Here is a 17,658-nt window from a genome sequence, read left to right on the forward strand (position 1 = left end):
AGTATAATTTTCAATCTACATCCAATTCACTTTCTGATGTCAAGAAATGCCTGAAGGCAGTGGATCCACCATAGGCTACGTAACAACATCGTGGTTACAATATTGAAGACTTGTGCACCAAAAGTAACTATGCCTGATCTAAGCTGTTCCCACACAGACATTTATGAAACAATGTCAAAAACTACCCAGGTATCCCCTGTACACAATAAGTAGGACAAATCCAATCTGATCAATTAGTACCTCATCAGTTTAGCCTTTGCCATAAGCAAAGGATTGGAAGGGTCAATTTTCCTGTCTTATTTCCAGATTAATAGAGAGCATGAACTAGTGTCTGTATTTAACAAGAGTTACTATTTGTTGTAAATAAATAGATTTTAGCTCAAGACAAAATTACAAACCATCAAAATGGAATGCTACTCGTTAAAGCTCTGCTTTATAGAACCCCTCCAAATGTACCAACAGTGTATTATGAGGTAAGAAATGCTGGGAAGTCAGCTCAATGATCCTTGTCTGCTCCATTATCATTCTGTGCATGCTTCCAAGAGACACCCTAATGCCTGGGTCACAACTTATAAAATCTCTGATTTGGTACAGAGCCACAGCTTTAGAGCATCTGATGAGAAATAAACTGACTTTTTTTTTTAGGCTTGACAGGCTATTTTTCGCAGAGAAAGGACATCTTTCTTTTTGGAGGTCAGATGGCTTCTGACCCAAACATTGACAGTCACAAGCTGTTTGGCTATGTGAGAACCAATCACACCATTGGTGACAGGCAAAAGGCCTCTGTCATCATCATTCTGGTCACTATTCAACAGACCAATCAGCTACTTGTTGCCAGCAGAGTGTCTCTTTGTAAACACGCCCCTGACTCCAGCTGATCTGTGATACTGTCCCCCACTAATGAGGAAACAGCAGTCTAAACCACACTTGCAATGAGTGTCAGGTAACTTGTTTTTAATTGCAATTATCTGGCAGTTATTATTTCTCTAATTATTGTTTTTCAAGTGTCTGTTTTATTCCCCAAGTCCAGTCCGTAATGAAAAGTATAGCAAGGTAAAAACAAAAGTCTTTACAATCTACAGTCTCCAGTAAGATAATATTGAGTCATAATTTCTTGACTTTCAACCAGGTACGAAGCCAGTCCAGCCATATAAATACTGTGACAAGAGAAGGTCAGAGGCTGCGAATTCTGTTTTGAGTAACTCGCTGATTCTCCAAAGCGCCTCCTCCATCTATAAGACAGAAATCAGGATTATGATAAAATCCATTCTACTTGTCTGGAGGAGTACTGCTCTGATAAACTTCAAAAAGCTCAACACCTGCCAGGTGAAAGCAGCTTGTGTTTTTGGCACCTCATTTGCCATCTTAAATACTAGATTAGGTGAGGAGGGGCAAATCATCCTCTTTTCAGCTTTCCCATTTGGTCACAGCATAAGTTTTTTTTTAAGATTTCTTTTCTAATTGTGTGGCTATGCTTTTTTTCATTAAAATAGTAAATTGCTCTTTTCTGATAGGGTTTTAGTGCATTTTTAATCAACTGTATTACCTGTTAATGCAGCAAAATCATTGAAGGTGTCAAGTGTATGACTTTTGCCAAGTCACTTAGACACCTACCAACACCACTTCAAAAGGAAGACAAAAGAATTTACAATCTACAGTCTCCAGTAAGATAATATTGGATGCCTTTGAGGTTTAAGGAGTACAACCTGGTATCATGGTTGGTCATTTAGCTTCATAGAATCCCTACAGTGTGGAAACAGCCCATTTGGCCCAGCAGGCCCACTTCACTCCTCTGAAGAGTATTCCACCCAGACCCATTCCCCTAGCCTATTACTTTTTCATTTCCCCTGACTAATACACCTAACCTACATATCCCTGAGCACTATGGGTAATTCAGTATGGCCAATTCACCTGACCTGCACATCTTTGGATTGTGGGAGGAAAGCGGAGGACCTGGAGGAAACCCACACAGACTCTGGGAGAATGTGCAAATTCCACAAAGACTGTCGCCCAAGGCTGGAATCGAATGCAGGTCCCTGACACTGAAGCAACCGTGTTAAGCACCGAGCCACCATGTCAACTGCCTCTTGAGTCATTACTGTGAAACATTGCAGTTAACTTTGACGCTTAAGCTTCCTGACATTCCTTCAGTGTTGTCACCTGCTTTGCTTCCAGAACCAGAATGCCTTTTCTATCCTAATTAGTTCTGCAGTCAACAACCCATTTACTTTGCCTTTGTTCATCTAAAGTTCCTTGAAACATAAGTGAGCTGGATATTCTGTCTCCTTAAGCTTTTGTTTTCAGGCTTGATCATTTTAGGCAATTTTTCATCTTTAATGTGTAAGGATTCTCCTAATGGTGAAAATCAGATTGAGTCAAGTCTGCCATGACAGAAGTTATTCAGGCTGCCTTTTGTTGAGTCCATGTTGGTTTCATGAAACAAGTCCAATTCCTGTGAGCCAAGTAATGCCAGTGGCCATTTTAACTGTGTGACCCCATTTTAAAATCCTTTCAGTCCATGAAAGAAGGCAAAATACCACAGATATTGGAAATCTGAAAGAAACACTGAGAACGCTGGAGAAACTCAACAGGTCTGGCAGTCACTGTGGCAAGAGAAACAGAATTAACATAACAAGTCTGGTATGACTCTTCACAACTGAAAGATGTTGGTTTTTTTTATAACTTTGAGTGTGGAGACACTGCTTCTGTCAGAAGTATTTTTTAAAAAATACCATTATGCTTCTGTTGTGAATAAACCATACCAATCTCTAAATATTAACTCTGTTTCTCTCTTTGAATAGATACTGCCAAACCTGCTGAGTTTCCCCAGCATTTTGTTTGTTTCAGTCCATGAAAGTCCAGATTCTTCTAGTTCAAGATAAACATTTGCAATTAGTCTTTCAATAAGTCATACTTTACATCATCGTGACAAATTCACTCTATCCACCACTGATGCTTTGTGGTACCAGTGTGCACTATCAATAAAATTCAACAGAAGCAACTACTTTTGCTTTAGTAGCATCTTCCAAATCCATGACATCTATTGCTTAGAAAGACTAGGGAATGTATGTAAATACCACCAACAACAATTTCTCTCCAAGCCAAACAGCATCCTGACTTGGAACTATGTTCTTCTTCCTCCATCACTAATATGTATAAATCCTGGAACTCTCTAGCAGCTCTGATGGTGCCCGCTAGTGATTCAACACAATGTTGCACATGATGCAGCTTCTCCAGGGCAATTAAGGATGGGCAATGTCCAATCGTACAAATAAATAAACAAAAACAGGAGAGCTACATGTGTTCACTCAATTAGGCCATATTAAATAATTACAAGAAACTTGAGAGAATCTGCTTTTGCCATTAAATACTTTGGAATATTTCTAGGAACAGGAAAATAATGTTAGGTCAGCCGAATCTTTAACTCCAACTCCGTTCCTACCTCGCAGCGTAGCTCACATTTAATAGGAGGAAAAGGAATTATTGTTTGGCGCAATATGCAAATTGAAACAATTTGGTTTTTTGCAGTCTTAGCACTAGAAGGTAATGAATCATACGATGCATTGAAGTCATACCTTCCACTGCTGCATGGTGTGCTCCATAATTGTTCATCGCACTTGCTGTTCTTCAAGTTTGCTGCTTGAAAGTAAGTCTGACTTACAGTGCAACAACACCAACCATGGGGAGAACAAGGAGGCAGGTCTGAATCCACCCTGGAACAGGGATCAAGTTCTGTGCTAAAGGTACTTCTCTGTGGCTATGCAGGTTTGCCAGACAATCGGTGACAACATACATTTTTGCGTCCATGCTGTAGCCTGGAGATGTGGACAGAGCAAGCTCCAATTTCTTTCCAAAGCAAGGCTGACCAGCCATCTCTCTAGCTCTTGCCACCTGTTATTGACAAATGTGCGAAGGTTTTACAAGTTGATACTCAACCTGTTTGACTGCATTCTGAATATAGCTTCCTTGGTCATCATGTTCGAGAAGGGACTTGAAACTGAACCTTCAGGTTCAAAGGCAGAGATGTTACCACGATACCACAAGACCTCCCAGACTGTGTTATCCATTGTGTGATTTTTCAGTTCACAACTATTTTCTGTGAAAATTAAAATGCAAATAGAAAAATCTATATTGCAATATATCAATGACTTATAGTGTCATAGAGCTGTAGTATGGAAACAGATCCTTCGGTCCAACCCGTCCATGCCGAACAGATATCCTAAATTAATCTAATCTAATTTGCCAACATTTGGCTTATATCCCTTTAAACCCTTCCAATTCACATACCCATCCAGATGCCTTTTTAAATGCTGTAATTGTACTAGCCTCCACCACTTCCTCTGGCAACTTATTCCATACATCATTCCATATCACCCTCTATGTGAAAAATTTGCCCTTAAGTCCCTTTTAAATCTTTCCCCTTTCACCTTCAACCTAAGTCCTCTATATTTGGACCCCGCCCCCAAACCCAAGACCTTGGTATCCATGCCCCTCATGATTTCTCTAAGATTACCCCTCAGCCCCTGCCACTCCAGGGAAAACAACTGCAGCCCATTCAGCCTGTCCTTTATAGCTCATACCCTCCAACTCTGACACCATCCTTATAAATCTTTTCTGAACCCTTTCAAGTTTCACAATATCCTTCCAGAATTGAACACAGTATTCCAAAAGTGACTTAACAATTTCTGTTCAGCCGCAACATGAACTCCCAACTTCTACACTCAACGCACTGAGCAATAAAGGCAAACATGCCAAATACTGCCTTCACTGTCTACCTGTGACTCCACTTTCAAGGCATTATTGAACCTGCACTCCAAGGTCTCTTTGTTATGCAGCACCTCACATTTGTCTAAATTAGACTCCATCTACTACTCCTCAGCCCATTGGTCCATCTGATCAAGGTCACATTGTGCTCTGAGGTAACCTTCTTTTGATGTCCACTACTCGACCAGTTTTGGTGTTATCTATAAACTTACTAACCATACCTCCTATATTCACATTTGTATCATTGATATAAATAACAAAAAAGTAGTGGACCCAATGTCAATCCTTGTGGCACATCACTGGTTGCAGACCTCCAGTCTGAAAACCAACCCTCCACCACCAACCTCTCTCTCCCACCTTTTGAGCTAGTTCTGTATCCAAATTGCTAGTTCTCCCTGTATTTCCCATGATTTAACCTTGCTAACCAGTCTCCCAGTGGGAACCTTGTCAGTTTGAAGTCCATATAGATCACGGCCACTGCTCTGCTTTCATCAATCCTCTTTTTTTTTAGTTCTTGAAAAACTCAATCAAGTTAGATAGATGCAATTTCCCCACACAAAGCCATGTTGACTATCCCTAATCAGTCCGTGCCTTTCCAAATACATGGAAGTCCTGTCCTTCAGGATCCCCTCCAACAACGTTCCCACCGCTGATGCCAGGCTCACTGGTCTATAGCTCCCTGGCTTTTCCTTACCACCATTTTAAAATCGTGGCACCATGTTAGCCAATCATTACTGCTGTAATGGCCAACTGCACAGGCTGTAATACAGTATGTCAGCGTGCAGCACATTCGCAATTGCACATTGTTCCATTGCATTATGCTCCATTCCTCCTCTTGGGAAACCGCTTGGGATTAACAATGTATTCTTGCATTCCAGTTTAATAGGTACTGAGATGGCTGCTTAAGTCCAGTTTGCAATCTCCAGACTCTGCCATATTTAAGATGCTTAAAGGTCCAGTCAGTAAGTTGTTTTGTCGGTTTGTGCACTCTGTGATGCCTTCACCTTGTCTCCAAAAAAGCCTCTGTGTGTTTGATGCATTCTTGGTCAATCACAAATCGTGGAAGTCAGCAGGCATGTTTGACCTCTTCGGTAATGCTTTTGGGACATCCCAAAAGCGTTAATACCATGTTCCTGAGAAAGCGGGCCACCTTGCATGATGAGTAAATGCAAGAATATGATTTTTGGCTCTGGAAAAATTTGGTCAAATTGCACCTAGCATGAACCTACTCTTGGATTTCTAGTGTACATTGTTTTTGACAATTATGTGTTCATTTTCCACAATTATATATTCTGCAGCTAAGAGTATTAATATAATTATTTCTCATTTAGCTTTTGTTAGGTTGGATGTATAAAGGGACTGTTGTTAATTACACAGGGTGACAATGTGATTACACTTAGATTATTAATGAAGTACAAACTGTTTTGAAGTTGGTTAATGAAGAAGGGATTCACTCTGTTCTCCATGGTTTCTCCAGAACCATTACTTGCTGTAGTTTTTCTTAAGTGATATGCAATATTTTGAATTTTTTAATTTACCACACTACAGTTGTTTGCTTTGTCAGCCATGAAGTCAAGATTACCATGAAGAAGCCACAACCTCAAAAAGATTTCTCAATTGCATATGCCTAATTCTCATTACATTGACTATATCTAATTCTTCATTGCTGTATGGATGACCACTGAAATAAAAGGTTAAACTCCACTGTCACTCAAGTCAAATGGGCAAAACTAGAATAAGTCCTGTTTTCATTGGGTATTGCTTAGTTGTGTAAATCAGAAATCAACTTGCAGTACAAATGGACCTAACTTTTCCTGAGCCAAAAATCATGATTTTGCATTTACCCAGCATGTAAATAGACACACTCAACATTTTTAACAAAACAACATGGTGCCTTCTGCTTAGGAGAAGGCAGGAAGGCATTGGTTTTCACCCCTCACCTGTGTTTTTTTTCTTATTGGGTACTTTTCAACTGGCCACAGCTGATCAAATAGGTGATTAAGGACTGTGTTGCAAATTTGTATGGGGGTTTAAGACATGACCAGGCTACGCATTGACATTTCAAACACCAGTCCCCCTATGTCATGCCGTGATTCACTTTTATAGTCAATCTACAATTTAAGCCACCCCCACCTCCTTTTTCTAGAGATTTATTGAGACTTCAAAGGTCAATGTGTACACTGGAATATAACTGGAATATTTGGGGTTGTTAAAATTGAAATTATGTCCGAATTGGCTTCACAACTTTGAAGTTGTAATGAAGTGATTCGAATGTAGTTATTGTTGTTTGTTTAAAAAAAAAAGTCATAGCAGCTATTTTACAGCAAGTCATCCCTCGTTATTTATTGAGATAAATGGTGAGTTGATCTGCTTTGCTGATTTTGGCCAGGGGAGGAGCTTTGGCCAGGATAGTCTGTCCTGGATGTACAGTGCTTTTTTGAAATTCCTTTCCCTTCACCTATAGAATCTTAGCTCTGTCCGACAGTTGATAGTCTTGTGACGTTAACGCTAGACTATTAATCCAGAGATCCAGGCAATGTTCTTGGGACCTGGGTTTGAATCCTGGCAGATGGTGGAATTTGAATTCCGTAAATATCTGAACTTGGGACTCTGACAACCCTGAAACCATAGTTGATTGTCAGGGAAACCTCATCTGGTTTCAGAATCAGTGTTTAATAGAGAAGTAGTGTGACAGAAATGCCACTGGGCTAATAATTCAGGATCCCGTGCTAATGTTCTTGGGGAACTTGGTTTGAATCCCACCACGGCAGATGGTGAAATTTGAATCAAACTCTACAACTAACATGCTAGCCCAGTGGCCACCACATGGGCACTTTCAATTGTTGTAAAAACCCATCTCATTCATTAACGTCTTTTAGGGAAAGAAATCTATTATACTCCCCCAGTCTGATCTAAATAGGATTACAGATCCACTGCAGTGTAACAGATCATGATGTTTGTGGACGACACCAGAAGTCGTGGTCAAGAGTGTGGAGGATCACCGTAAATTGAAAGGGGATATCATTGGACTGGCCAGCTGGGCAAAGCAGCAGCAAAAGAGATTCATCCCATGAAAGAGTGCGGTGATGCGTTTGGAGAGGGCTACCAAGACAAGGAATTACACTGAATGTTGGGATTCTAAAAAGCATTGAAGATCTGAAGGACCTTGGTGTGCATGTCCACTGATCTCTGAAAGTAGCAAGGCAGTTAGACCAAGTGGTTAAGAAGGCATACGTAGCACCTTTATTTGCTGAGGCATGGAATGCAAGAGCAATGCAAGAGCAAGAATATTATGTTGGAACAATATGTAGAACACTGGTTGAGCTATAACTGAATGCTGTGCTGTGTGCTGTTCTGGTCATCACACTGTCAGAAAGATGTGATTGCAGTAGACAATATGCAAAGGGAATTTACCAAATGCTACAAAGCAGGAGGGTCTGAACTATAAGGAAAACCAAAAAGGAACTGCATTTGCTGTCGATCAGAGATAAAAATAGAAGTTGCTGGAAAAGCTCGGCAGGTCTGGCAGCATCTTCCAGGTCAAGTGACCCTCCTTCAGAATTTTCATTCTGCGGAAGGGTCACTCAACCCAAAACGCTAACTGATTTCTCTCCACAGATGCTGTCAGACCTGCCGAGCTTTTCTAGCAATTTCTATTTTTGTCTGAACTCTCAGGAAAGATTGGAGAGGTTGGTGTTTTCCTTGAAGCAGCAAAGGTTGAGAGAGGACCTGATTAAAGTGTAACAAGATTGAGGTGCAGAAACAGGGTCAGAAGTCACACAACACCAGGTTGTCAGGTGAAGTGACGAAGGAGCAGCACTCCAAAAGCTTGTGATTTAAGTAAACCTGTTGGACTGCAACCTGGTGTTGTGTGACTTCTGACCTCAGTTCATCACTGGCACCTCCACATCATATATATAGGGTGAAAAGGCAAGCGTTTTTCCAATTGATGGAGTGGTCAGTAACCAGGGGATAGAGATGTTAAGGTTGAGGAGATTAGAGGAGAATTATTTTCACATTCTGGTTGAGTCAGAGAGTCTCCGAACAATGACTGTTTATTTGGATATGCACTGTTGTTGCCATTGCCTTCAGGGTGATGGGGCAAAAGCTAGAAAATGGGAATTAGTATCATTTTTTTGTTGACTGACGCAGGCAAGATGGGTCAAACGGCCTCCTACCATTCTGTAAATGCTTGAGTCAGTGGTTGACGCAAAACCCACAGCAACCTGTCTAACTTTTAACTGCCCTCTGGGCCATTCGAGATGAGACATAACTGCTGGCCTAGGCGGTAGGTACTATCTACATCTCATGAATGAGTTTAAAAAAAAATTATATTCTCACTCTCTTTGGGTCTTCAAATTTGTAGAACGGTTTGCCTGTATTTATTTACATGTGATGATCAGTGTTTAATGCAAAAACTTGCTGTGGCAAATCATTACTTTTTCATTTATTTTATTGTTATAACCTTTGATAGCATGCTGCACTGTGGACCTTAGCACCAACTGGTCTTTCAATAAATGTTAACTTGCAGTGTGCATCTAATTAATGAGGAGGTCCTCTGTTCAATATAATGCTCTTGTACCCATTCAAAAATGATGAGACCATAAATCTTTATAGTCTGATTCATACAATGTAGGACAAGGTGCTTTTGAGATTTAAAGTAAACAAAACAGTTGCTGAAAATGTAAGACTGCTCCCATGAATCTGCTCATGAAAACTAATGAAGAATGAATGGCATGGGAGTGACATAATATTTTTACCCACACCAACTTGCATTTATATAAGGGATTTAAAAAAGTACAGAAAAGAACTGTTGATTTCTGAAGTCATGACACGAGATCTTACTACATGTTTGTGAATGGATTATGACATGACTAAGCAACTACATTGCTTATAATAGGGAGACTTGCATTTGCCAAGCTTTCTATCCTTCGTTAGCAATATGGCAAAACTAGGATGTCCAAAAATTATGTCTCAGTATTTCCCCCGCACTGTCTCCAACCCTCCAAAAGGTTCAGTTATAATGAAGTGCTCTATAAAATCAAGATATGTAAAGTACGGTGTCATTCTGAATTACTGTGTTCTTTTAGCAGCCCTTGCCCATTTTCACCTTTTGTGTGTGGGAGTCCCAGCCTCAGATACAGCATGAGACCCATCCTCAGATAATATGAGGTGGGCCGAGGGATTTTGATGGGCCCAATATGAAGCATTACTACTTTGGATGGATGATTTGGATGATTTGAAGGCCGACTTGTTTTGAGTTCTGCCTGATGACAAGCTTGAGTGGCTTGTTTGTTAAAAGGTAGATTTATTTAATGAGGTAGAATGTGCAAGACTTTTACACCTTATAAACAATTATTAGAGCATTTGTACCAATGATATGTAGATATTATTCTCCAAGTCTCAGGAAAGTGTCAGGACTATCTAGTTTTATAAATAGTTATGCTTTAAAACCATCTGTTTATTTTTTAAGATAGTATGTCTTAAAGATTACAAAATTAACATTTTACCTGGCTTCAAGACCTGTGTGGTTTTGAGAGAGGAAGAGCCTAGCAACACAATCAAGTCAGACACACAGTCAGAGTCATCCAGGAAAAGAAAAGGAACAGTAAGCAGGGTTCATTCAGAAAGGGAAAGGTCTGTAGTGTCAGAATGCTGTTAATGTAGTCTGTAAAGCAGTCTGACTGGGATAAAAGTCCTGGCATGCCTAAGTGTAAGCGAGCAAAAGATCAGCAAGTCCCTCGCTGTTGAAACTAAACAGTGGAAGCTGAAGTGCTAAGCTAATACGACTAGCCAGATAATGCTGGAAACAGTATATGGAAAATCCATGTGTTTGCTCTGAAAGTACTTAGAAGTTACTAAGAAGAAAGCTGTAGACACCAATTACAGCCATGTCAACCGAACAAAAGAACTTGAAAATGGAGACAACTCGCTTTTACTGAAGTTTTTTTGTAAGTTGTTGAAGTAAAACAATTGATTCATTATTTCTGATATTGTTATAACACTGTTTTCAAATAGTTCTTTTATAATGAAACTTTTTTCCTTGTATATAACAAACTTTAATGAGCCTTTGTTCAAAGTACATTGGCAGTCTCTTGCGTAAATGTTTAATGACCACTATAGTACTCAAATAGACCATAAATTTTATTTTGCTATTGAACCATAACATGTTTTGACTCTCTGATTATAAAAATACATACATATGTGCATCCATAAATATATATCGAACGGAACAACCTCGATTATCCAAGTGAGACGGGCGGGGAGTACTTTGTTCGGATAACTGCTTGTTCGGATTATTGATCAAGGTTCCCATGGTGGCGACAATAGCAGGAACAGGGTTCCCGTGGCGACCATGTTCCTGTTCCCGCCGCCAGCCCAGGCTGCCTGCTCCCACTGTGCTTTTATTTAAATTTAACAAAATTTTTACAGGAACTTGAGATCTTGTGTGGATAAACTGAAATTTGGATAATTGATGTTCAGACAACTGAGATTGTTCTGTATATGTATGTACGCACGCGCACACAGACACACACACACACACACACACACACACACACACACACACACATATATGCATACATTGAATATAATTCCATTGTAAGGTAGGATATGGAAAATTGATACTGAAGAATTATTGCTTTCCTGAGTTTGGGAAGGTGGTGCAATATATGGGTAGAATTGAACAGCTATCCCTACCAGAAATGGGCCGGCAGGTGGTAGCAGGAGATGCCAAGTTGATGATACAATGCCAGTAGCTTACCAACCTCCCTTTTTGTATTTGTCGAATTGACTAGCTAGACTTTAGGCAGCCAGTCGGTCTTTCGAGCCGATTGAGGCTACGAAATGACCAATTAATTGCCACTTGAGGAGCCTCTTCTTACCACAAAGAGGTGACCAAGACACAAGATGGTGCTGCCAGGTTTGACATGGTGGTCTTTTAAGCGGAGAGGATGGAGTGTGCCACACTTCCACCAGTGTGCTCCCCTTCTGGCTTCCCAATCCAGTTCTCTATCGCCCTGCACTGGGATACCCTAGCAGGAAGACCTGGCAGGACCAAAGATCGCCAAGTATCTAATTAGCTGAAATGTCTCAGAGCAGTGATTATCCTAGGTTAGAGCAGAATTTCACCCTGTTCCACATAATTTGATGGACTTCCAATCAGCTGGGGTGACCCAGCCAAGCAGAAATTTGGCTGATGCTGATGCTGATCTGCAAAAAAAAACTTCTGTTCTGCAGTGAAGACATCTACCATTGTGTTGCACATAAAAATTTAATCTCTCTCCTCACCAGTGTGATATGTGAAAATTGGCATTAATGCACAGATCCAGGTTATCTGATGTTAGCAATAAGTACAATGGCCTCTGTGGTCAAGGAGAAATATTGTTAATCCTACTTATTAAACTCTCAAGCATGCACAAGTGGTATGAGACTCTTTGCTACCAGACAAGGTCAGGTGCATGCTCCATACCTCCATCATTAAGAGCTGCATTTTGAAATCTCATAGTCTTTGGGAAATATGATTGTAGATAGTCTGTAAAAACAGGAGAATTTCTGCATTTAATGCTAATTAAAATCAACTAACAACAATGACTGCAGGGAAAGATTTGCTTTCTATTAAACCTATCCTTCACATATGAAACTTGGAACATAATGTTTAGACACTTCCTCTCTATGGGCCTGTCCATTTTATATGACAAGTTGTTTGTATAATGCCTGTTCCAGAATGCACACGTCAAAGGTTGAAGTCATGTGTCTATGGCATACCCAACCAATACACTAAATTTGCAACTGCATTTTTCTAAACATACCCCTTCTGTAGAAAAAAAACTAAAACTTAGATACACTGCCATTTATAGTTGGGGAAAAAATATCTACGTAATTTCTAATCAACATGCAAGGCCTCTCAGAAAATTCTTTCATTTAACAGAACAGTGGGTTAACTCTGGGCAGTCCCACTTTCATCAGTTCCTGCCAATGTAGTCTCTTAGTCATGCAGGTCTTCCACTGATGCATGAGTACATTACTGTTGGTGTTTTGTCTGGTATCTGCTCATTTCAATGATGTTTATTCCCTGGGGTGTGTCATTGTGGTGGCAAGTATTATTGCCAAGTTAATTTGCTGTGATATATTTCTGTTGCTGGGGAGCAACGGATCTGTGATACTGGTGGCCATTCTGTGATCTCTGCAGGTGTCATATCTTGCTTTATTAGCTGCCTAAAGTCTAAATGTGCTCATTGAAAGTGTAAGCATTTACATACAGTGATCCATATGATTTGTTCACTTCATGTGACTGAAGTTTCTTTTGCTCATGATCCACCAATGACTTTGCAGTTTTATTATATTGAAGCTTGGCTTTCTGTCCTTTCACCTTGACCTTTTTGTTTTTTACCTGTTACTATTTCTGACTTGAGTGTTCTCTTCATTAAGAGGAGTAGTTTGTACGTAACATGATATTATTGAACTGGACTATGTTCAATGTCTTCAGTGGGAGTATTTCTTGATTCATTGATTAGCTTGTACTTGGTTTGCGTAAGTTCTTTGTGATCACTCTGATTTTCATTGCTATCATAGCCTCCCCATTTCACTGGGGATGGTGTGGAGGTAATGGTGGTGTTGAATTTCCCAATTCTTTATGAAATGCAGTAGTTGAATTGAGGGCCATTGTCACACATCAAATTGTTTGGCTTGCATTAATGTATGAAGTGTGCTTTCAGACTTTACAATCCTACTGATGGTTGTTGACATCATCTGGCCCATCTCTGAGTAGTCAGAGTAGTAGTTGGTAATGACCGAAGTATTCAGTTTCTGAGAGAGTGAAGATGTCTACTCCAAACTGCATCCATGATCTACTGGGCATGTCATGTGTCATAAGTGATTGTTTAGCTTGATATAGTTCACACAATGTTCTGGATGGTGTGGTCCTTAAGCTCATCCCTCATTTGGCCAACAGAGGATTCATCTTGCCTCACTATTGTTGTGAAACTTAAAAAAAAGAGAATGCTAATAACCAAGAGATCATTTGATTTACTACCAAAATCAGTGTTAGTTGCACACCCTAAGACTGCAACTTCTTTTGTTTCTCTGTGACTGCAATTACTGTACTCCTCCACCAGAGGCACCTGCTGAGCACATCTATCTTGGGTCTTTAAATAAACTGAACCTACATCAGTCTGAGTGAGATTGATAACTTTGAGTTAGGAAACCACAAAAATCCACGCACATCTTTATCTACGCCATTCTGATTCCATGTCACAAGTGATGTGCACTTTATAGTCACCACAGACCACATGTAAATGCACTCAGAGGAGATACAGGTTCCCTGACTATAGCAAGTCAACCAGTGCATGTGAACATATTGCTCTGAACAAGTTCTGTCCTCCACCACGTTATCTGGAAGAGGCAGAAAGCCTGTAACAGAAAATTGGAAGCTGAATAGAGAGAGTATGTGTTTTGGAAAAAAAAGTGCTAATAGATGATTGATTGTAAATTTTGATACATTCCTGCAGTTTGCAAGAGAGGTTAAAATGTCTAATTTTGACATGTTCAGCCGATCTTTAACTGTTCTCTCAAAGCATAAAAATTAATGTAAGATTTAGGGGGTGATACCCTTGCCTGCGACTTTTTTTTTTCCATGGCAGTGCAGATTTGTACTAAATGGTCTTGTAGTTTGAAGGATATTTTAGATTAGATCCTAATTATTGTGTTTTTGTATTTCCCAAACACACAATTAATAATCTCACTGTGGGACCAATGAGGGTTTAAGTTATTTAAAAACCTTAAGGTCGGTATGCTTAACAGATTTGTTGGGGGAGTTCTGTACTTGTTACAGAAAATCAAAGCTGCATTTCCTAACACTTACACTTGGCAACTATTACAGATTCTGGGAGTCAATCACTTGGTCTGCATCCTGGTCACTGGAACATTAGCATTCTTTATAAAGTTCTATCACAACAAGAATCAAAGCAGCTAAGTAAGAGAACAATTTGTTCTATAGGAAGAAAAAAAACATGAAAGAACAATTTTCAGAATAAAGTTGTAACATAAAGTATGCTGTTCACTGTGAATAATGAACCATTATTTCCAATTAAAAGTAATTGTAAGTGTCTACTGATTTGAAAAAGATGAGGGCACAGAGTTTGAAATATGAGAGTAGGCAAAGACTGATTGATTGTTTAGCAGGCTCCATTTCCAAAGAATACTTAGCCTTTAAAATACAACTGACAACGTGGCTCCTGTACGGCATTCTGCATACCCAGAAGAGAATGCAGGACAAGTTCTCAACAGGAATAGAGATGGTAACACTTGGTCAATTTGATCTCTCTTCTGAGGGATTATGGAGTCAGAGATCTGCAGCAAGGAAACAGACCCTTCAGTTCAACTTGTCCATGCTGACCAGATATTCTAAATTACTCTCGTCCCTTTTGCCAGCCTTTGGCCCATATCCCTCTAAACCCTCCTTATTCATATACCCATCCAGGTGCCTTTTAAATGTTGTTATTATTATACCAACCACCACAACTACTTCTGGTGGCTCATTCCATATATGCACCACCCTCTGTGTGAAAAGTTTACCCTCAGGTCTCTTTTATACCTTTCTCCTCTTTACCTTAAACCTATGTCCTCCAGTTTTGGACTCTCCCACCCCAGGGAAAAGACCTTGTATCTTTACCCATGCCCTTCCTGATAAACTTGTATAATGTCACCCCTCAACTGCTGATACTCCAGGGAAAACAGCCCCAGCATATTCAGCCTCTCCCTATAGCTGAAACCCGCCAACCTTGACAACACCCTTGCAAATGTTTTTTGAATGCTTTCATAACATTTTTCATTAGAGAGACCAGAATTGCACACACTATTCCAAAAATGGCCTATCCAATGTCCTGTATAGCTGCAATATGACCTCACTCCTATGCTCAATGCACTGACCAATAAAGGAAAGCATACCAAACGCCGCCTTCACTATCCTGTTTACCTGTGACTCTACTTTCAAGGAACTATGAACCTGCACTCCAAGATCATTTGTTCACCAACACTCCCCAGGACCGTACCATTAAGTGTATAGACCCTGCCTTGTTTGCCTTTGCAAAATGCAGCACCTCACATTTATCAAACTAAACTCCATCTGCCAATCCTTGACCCACTGGCCCATCTGATCAAGGGCCCGTTGTATTCTGAGGTAACTTTTTTTGCTGCCCATTACACCGATTTTACTGTCATCTCCAAAACTTACTAACTATACCTCCTATATTTGCATTCATAACGTTTATATAAATGATAAAAAGCAGTGGACTCAGCACTAACCTTTGTGGCACATTACTGGTCAGAGGCCTCCAGTCCACAAAGCAATCCTCCACTGCCACCACCACCCTTTGTCTTCTACCTTTTGAGCCAGTTCTGTATCCAAATGGCTAGTTCTCCCTGTATTTCATGTGATCTAACCTTGCTAACCAGTCTACCGTGAGGAACCTTTTTAAATGCCTTACTGAAGTCCATATAGATCACATCCACCGCTCTGCCCTCATCAGTCCTTTCTGTTACTTTTTCGAAAAACTCAATCAAGTTAGTAAGTCATGATTTCCCATGCTCAAAGTCATGTTGACTCTCCTTAGTCAACGTTTTCCTTTCTAAATGCATATAAATCGTGCCTCTCAGAATCCGCTCCAGCAGTCTTCCCACTACCGATGTCAGGCTCACCAGTTATAGCTCCTTGGCTTTTCCTTATTACCCTTCTTAAGTGGTGGCACCATGTCAGTCACCCTCCAGTCTTCCAGTACATCACCTGCGGCTATTGATGATACAAATATCTCAGCAAGGGGCCCAGCAATCACTTCCCACAAAGTTCTGGGATGCACCTGATCAGGTCCTGGGGATTTATCCCCTTTAATGCATTTTAAGATGTCCAGCACCACCACCTCTGTAGTACAGAAACCTTTCAAGATATCGCTATTTATTCCCCCAAGTTCTCTTGTTCCATATCCTTCTCCACAGTAAATACGGATGCAAAATACTCATTTAGTATCTCACCCTTCTCCAGTGGTTCAACACATAGGGCTCCTTAGTGACCAGCCTATTCTCTCCCTTTTCTGTAGTTACTTTTTGGTCCTTAATGTGTTTGTATTCTCCTTAGCCCTGTTTGCCAAAGCTGTCTCATGTCTCCTTTTTGCACTTCTGATTTCCCTCCTGAGTATACTCCTACTGCCTTTATACTCTTCTCAGGATTCATTTGATCCCTGCTGTCCATAGCTGACATATGCTTCCTGCTTTTTCATGACCAGAACCAAAATTTCTCTAGATGTCAGCATTCCCCCCACTTGCCAGTGTTACCCTTCACCATTACAGGAGTATATTGTCTCTGGACTCTATCTCATTTGTGAAGTCTTGCCATTTTTCAGCTGTTAAAGTGGCATTTCTCATTTCTCATGTTTTTTTTGCTCTAATAGGCCCCAGATTTGATCTCTATCTGATGTTTTTAGCCTTGTGGATCTGCATAATGCTCCAACCGTTATGGTCCTTTGTTCTACATTAATTTCATCTTCGTTTTATTCCTATTTAACCTAAATTGGAAGACAAATATTTCGATATAGGAATTGAATTGAAAGGTGAATTGAAGGGAAACAAGATTCCCATCAAAACCATTTTTAGTGATTTCCAGTTTATTTCTGCCTCAATTAGACTAATGCAGTATTTAATCTTTTTCCCAGAGTCATGTGCATTTGGACTGTGATATGACCTTTGTGGCAAACAGATTCTTAATGTGTTCCTCATGTTGGACATTTAAAGATATCAAATGTCTTCTGTTGCATCCAATGATGGTACTAAATTTAGAATCACAAGATAAAGTAACAAAGTACAGTGAACAAAATATTATCAAGTTTTACTTTTGTTTAAACT

At 40.0% G+C, this 17,658-nt stretch overlaps 1 protein-coding gene across 4 annotated transcripts in view; it reads left to right on the forward strand.

Annotated features, from left to right (window-relative positions):
• The window catches only part of LOC140483870 (metabotropic glutamate receptor 7-like), a 751,467-nt gene that overhangs the window by 168,094 nt on the left and 565,715 nt on the right, over nucleotides 1-17,658 (forward strand). The window contains exon 1 of one of the 4 annotated variants that reach the window (XM_072582652.1): nucleotides 10,695-10,715. The exons of the other annotated variants lie outside the window; for them this stretch is intronic. The gene's annotated coding sequence lies outside the window, so the exon portion shown is untranslated. Of the gene's footprint in view, nucleotides 1-10,694; nucleotides 10,716-17,658 lie in introns of those variants that run through there. 4 annotated transcript variants of the gene reach the window in all.

This window comes from Chiloscyllium punctatum, chromosome 12, assembly GCF_047496795.1.
Source record: "Chiloscyllium punctatum isolate Juve2018m chromosome 12, sChiPun1.3, whole genome shotgun sequence".
NCBI classification, from domain to species: domain Eukaryota; kingdom Metazoa; phylum Chordata; class Chondrichthyes; order Orectolobiformes; family Hemiscylliidae; genus Chiloscyllium; species Chiloscyllium punctatum.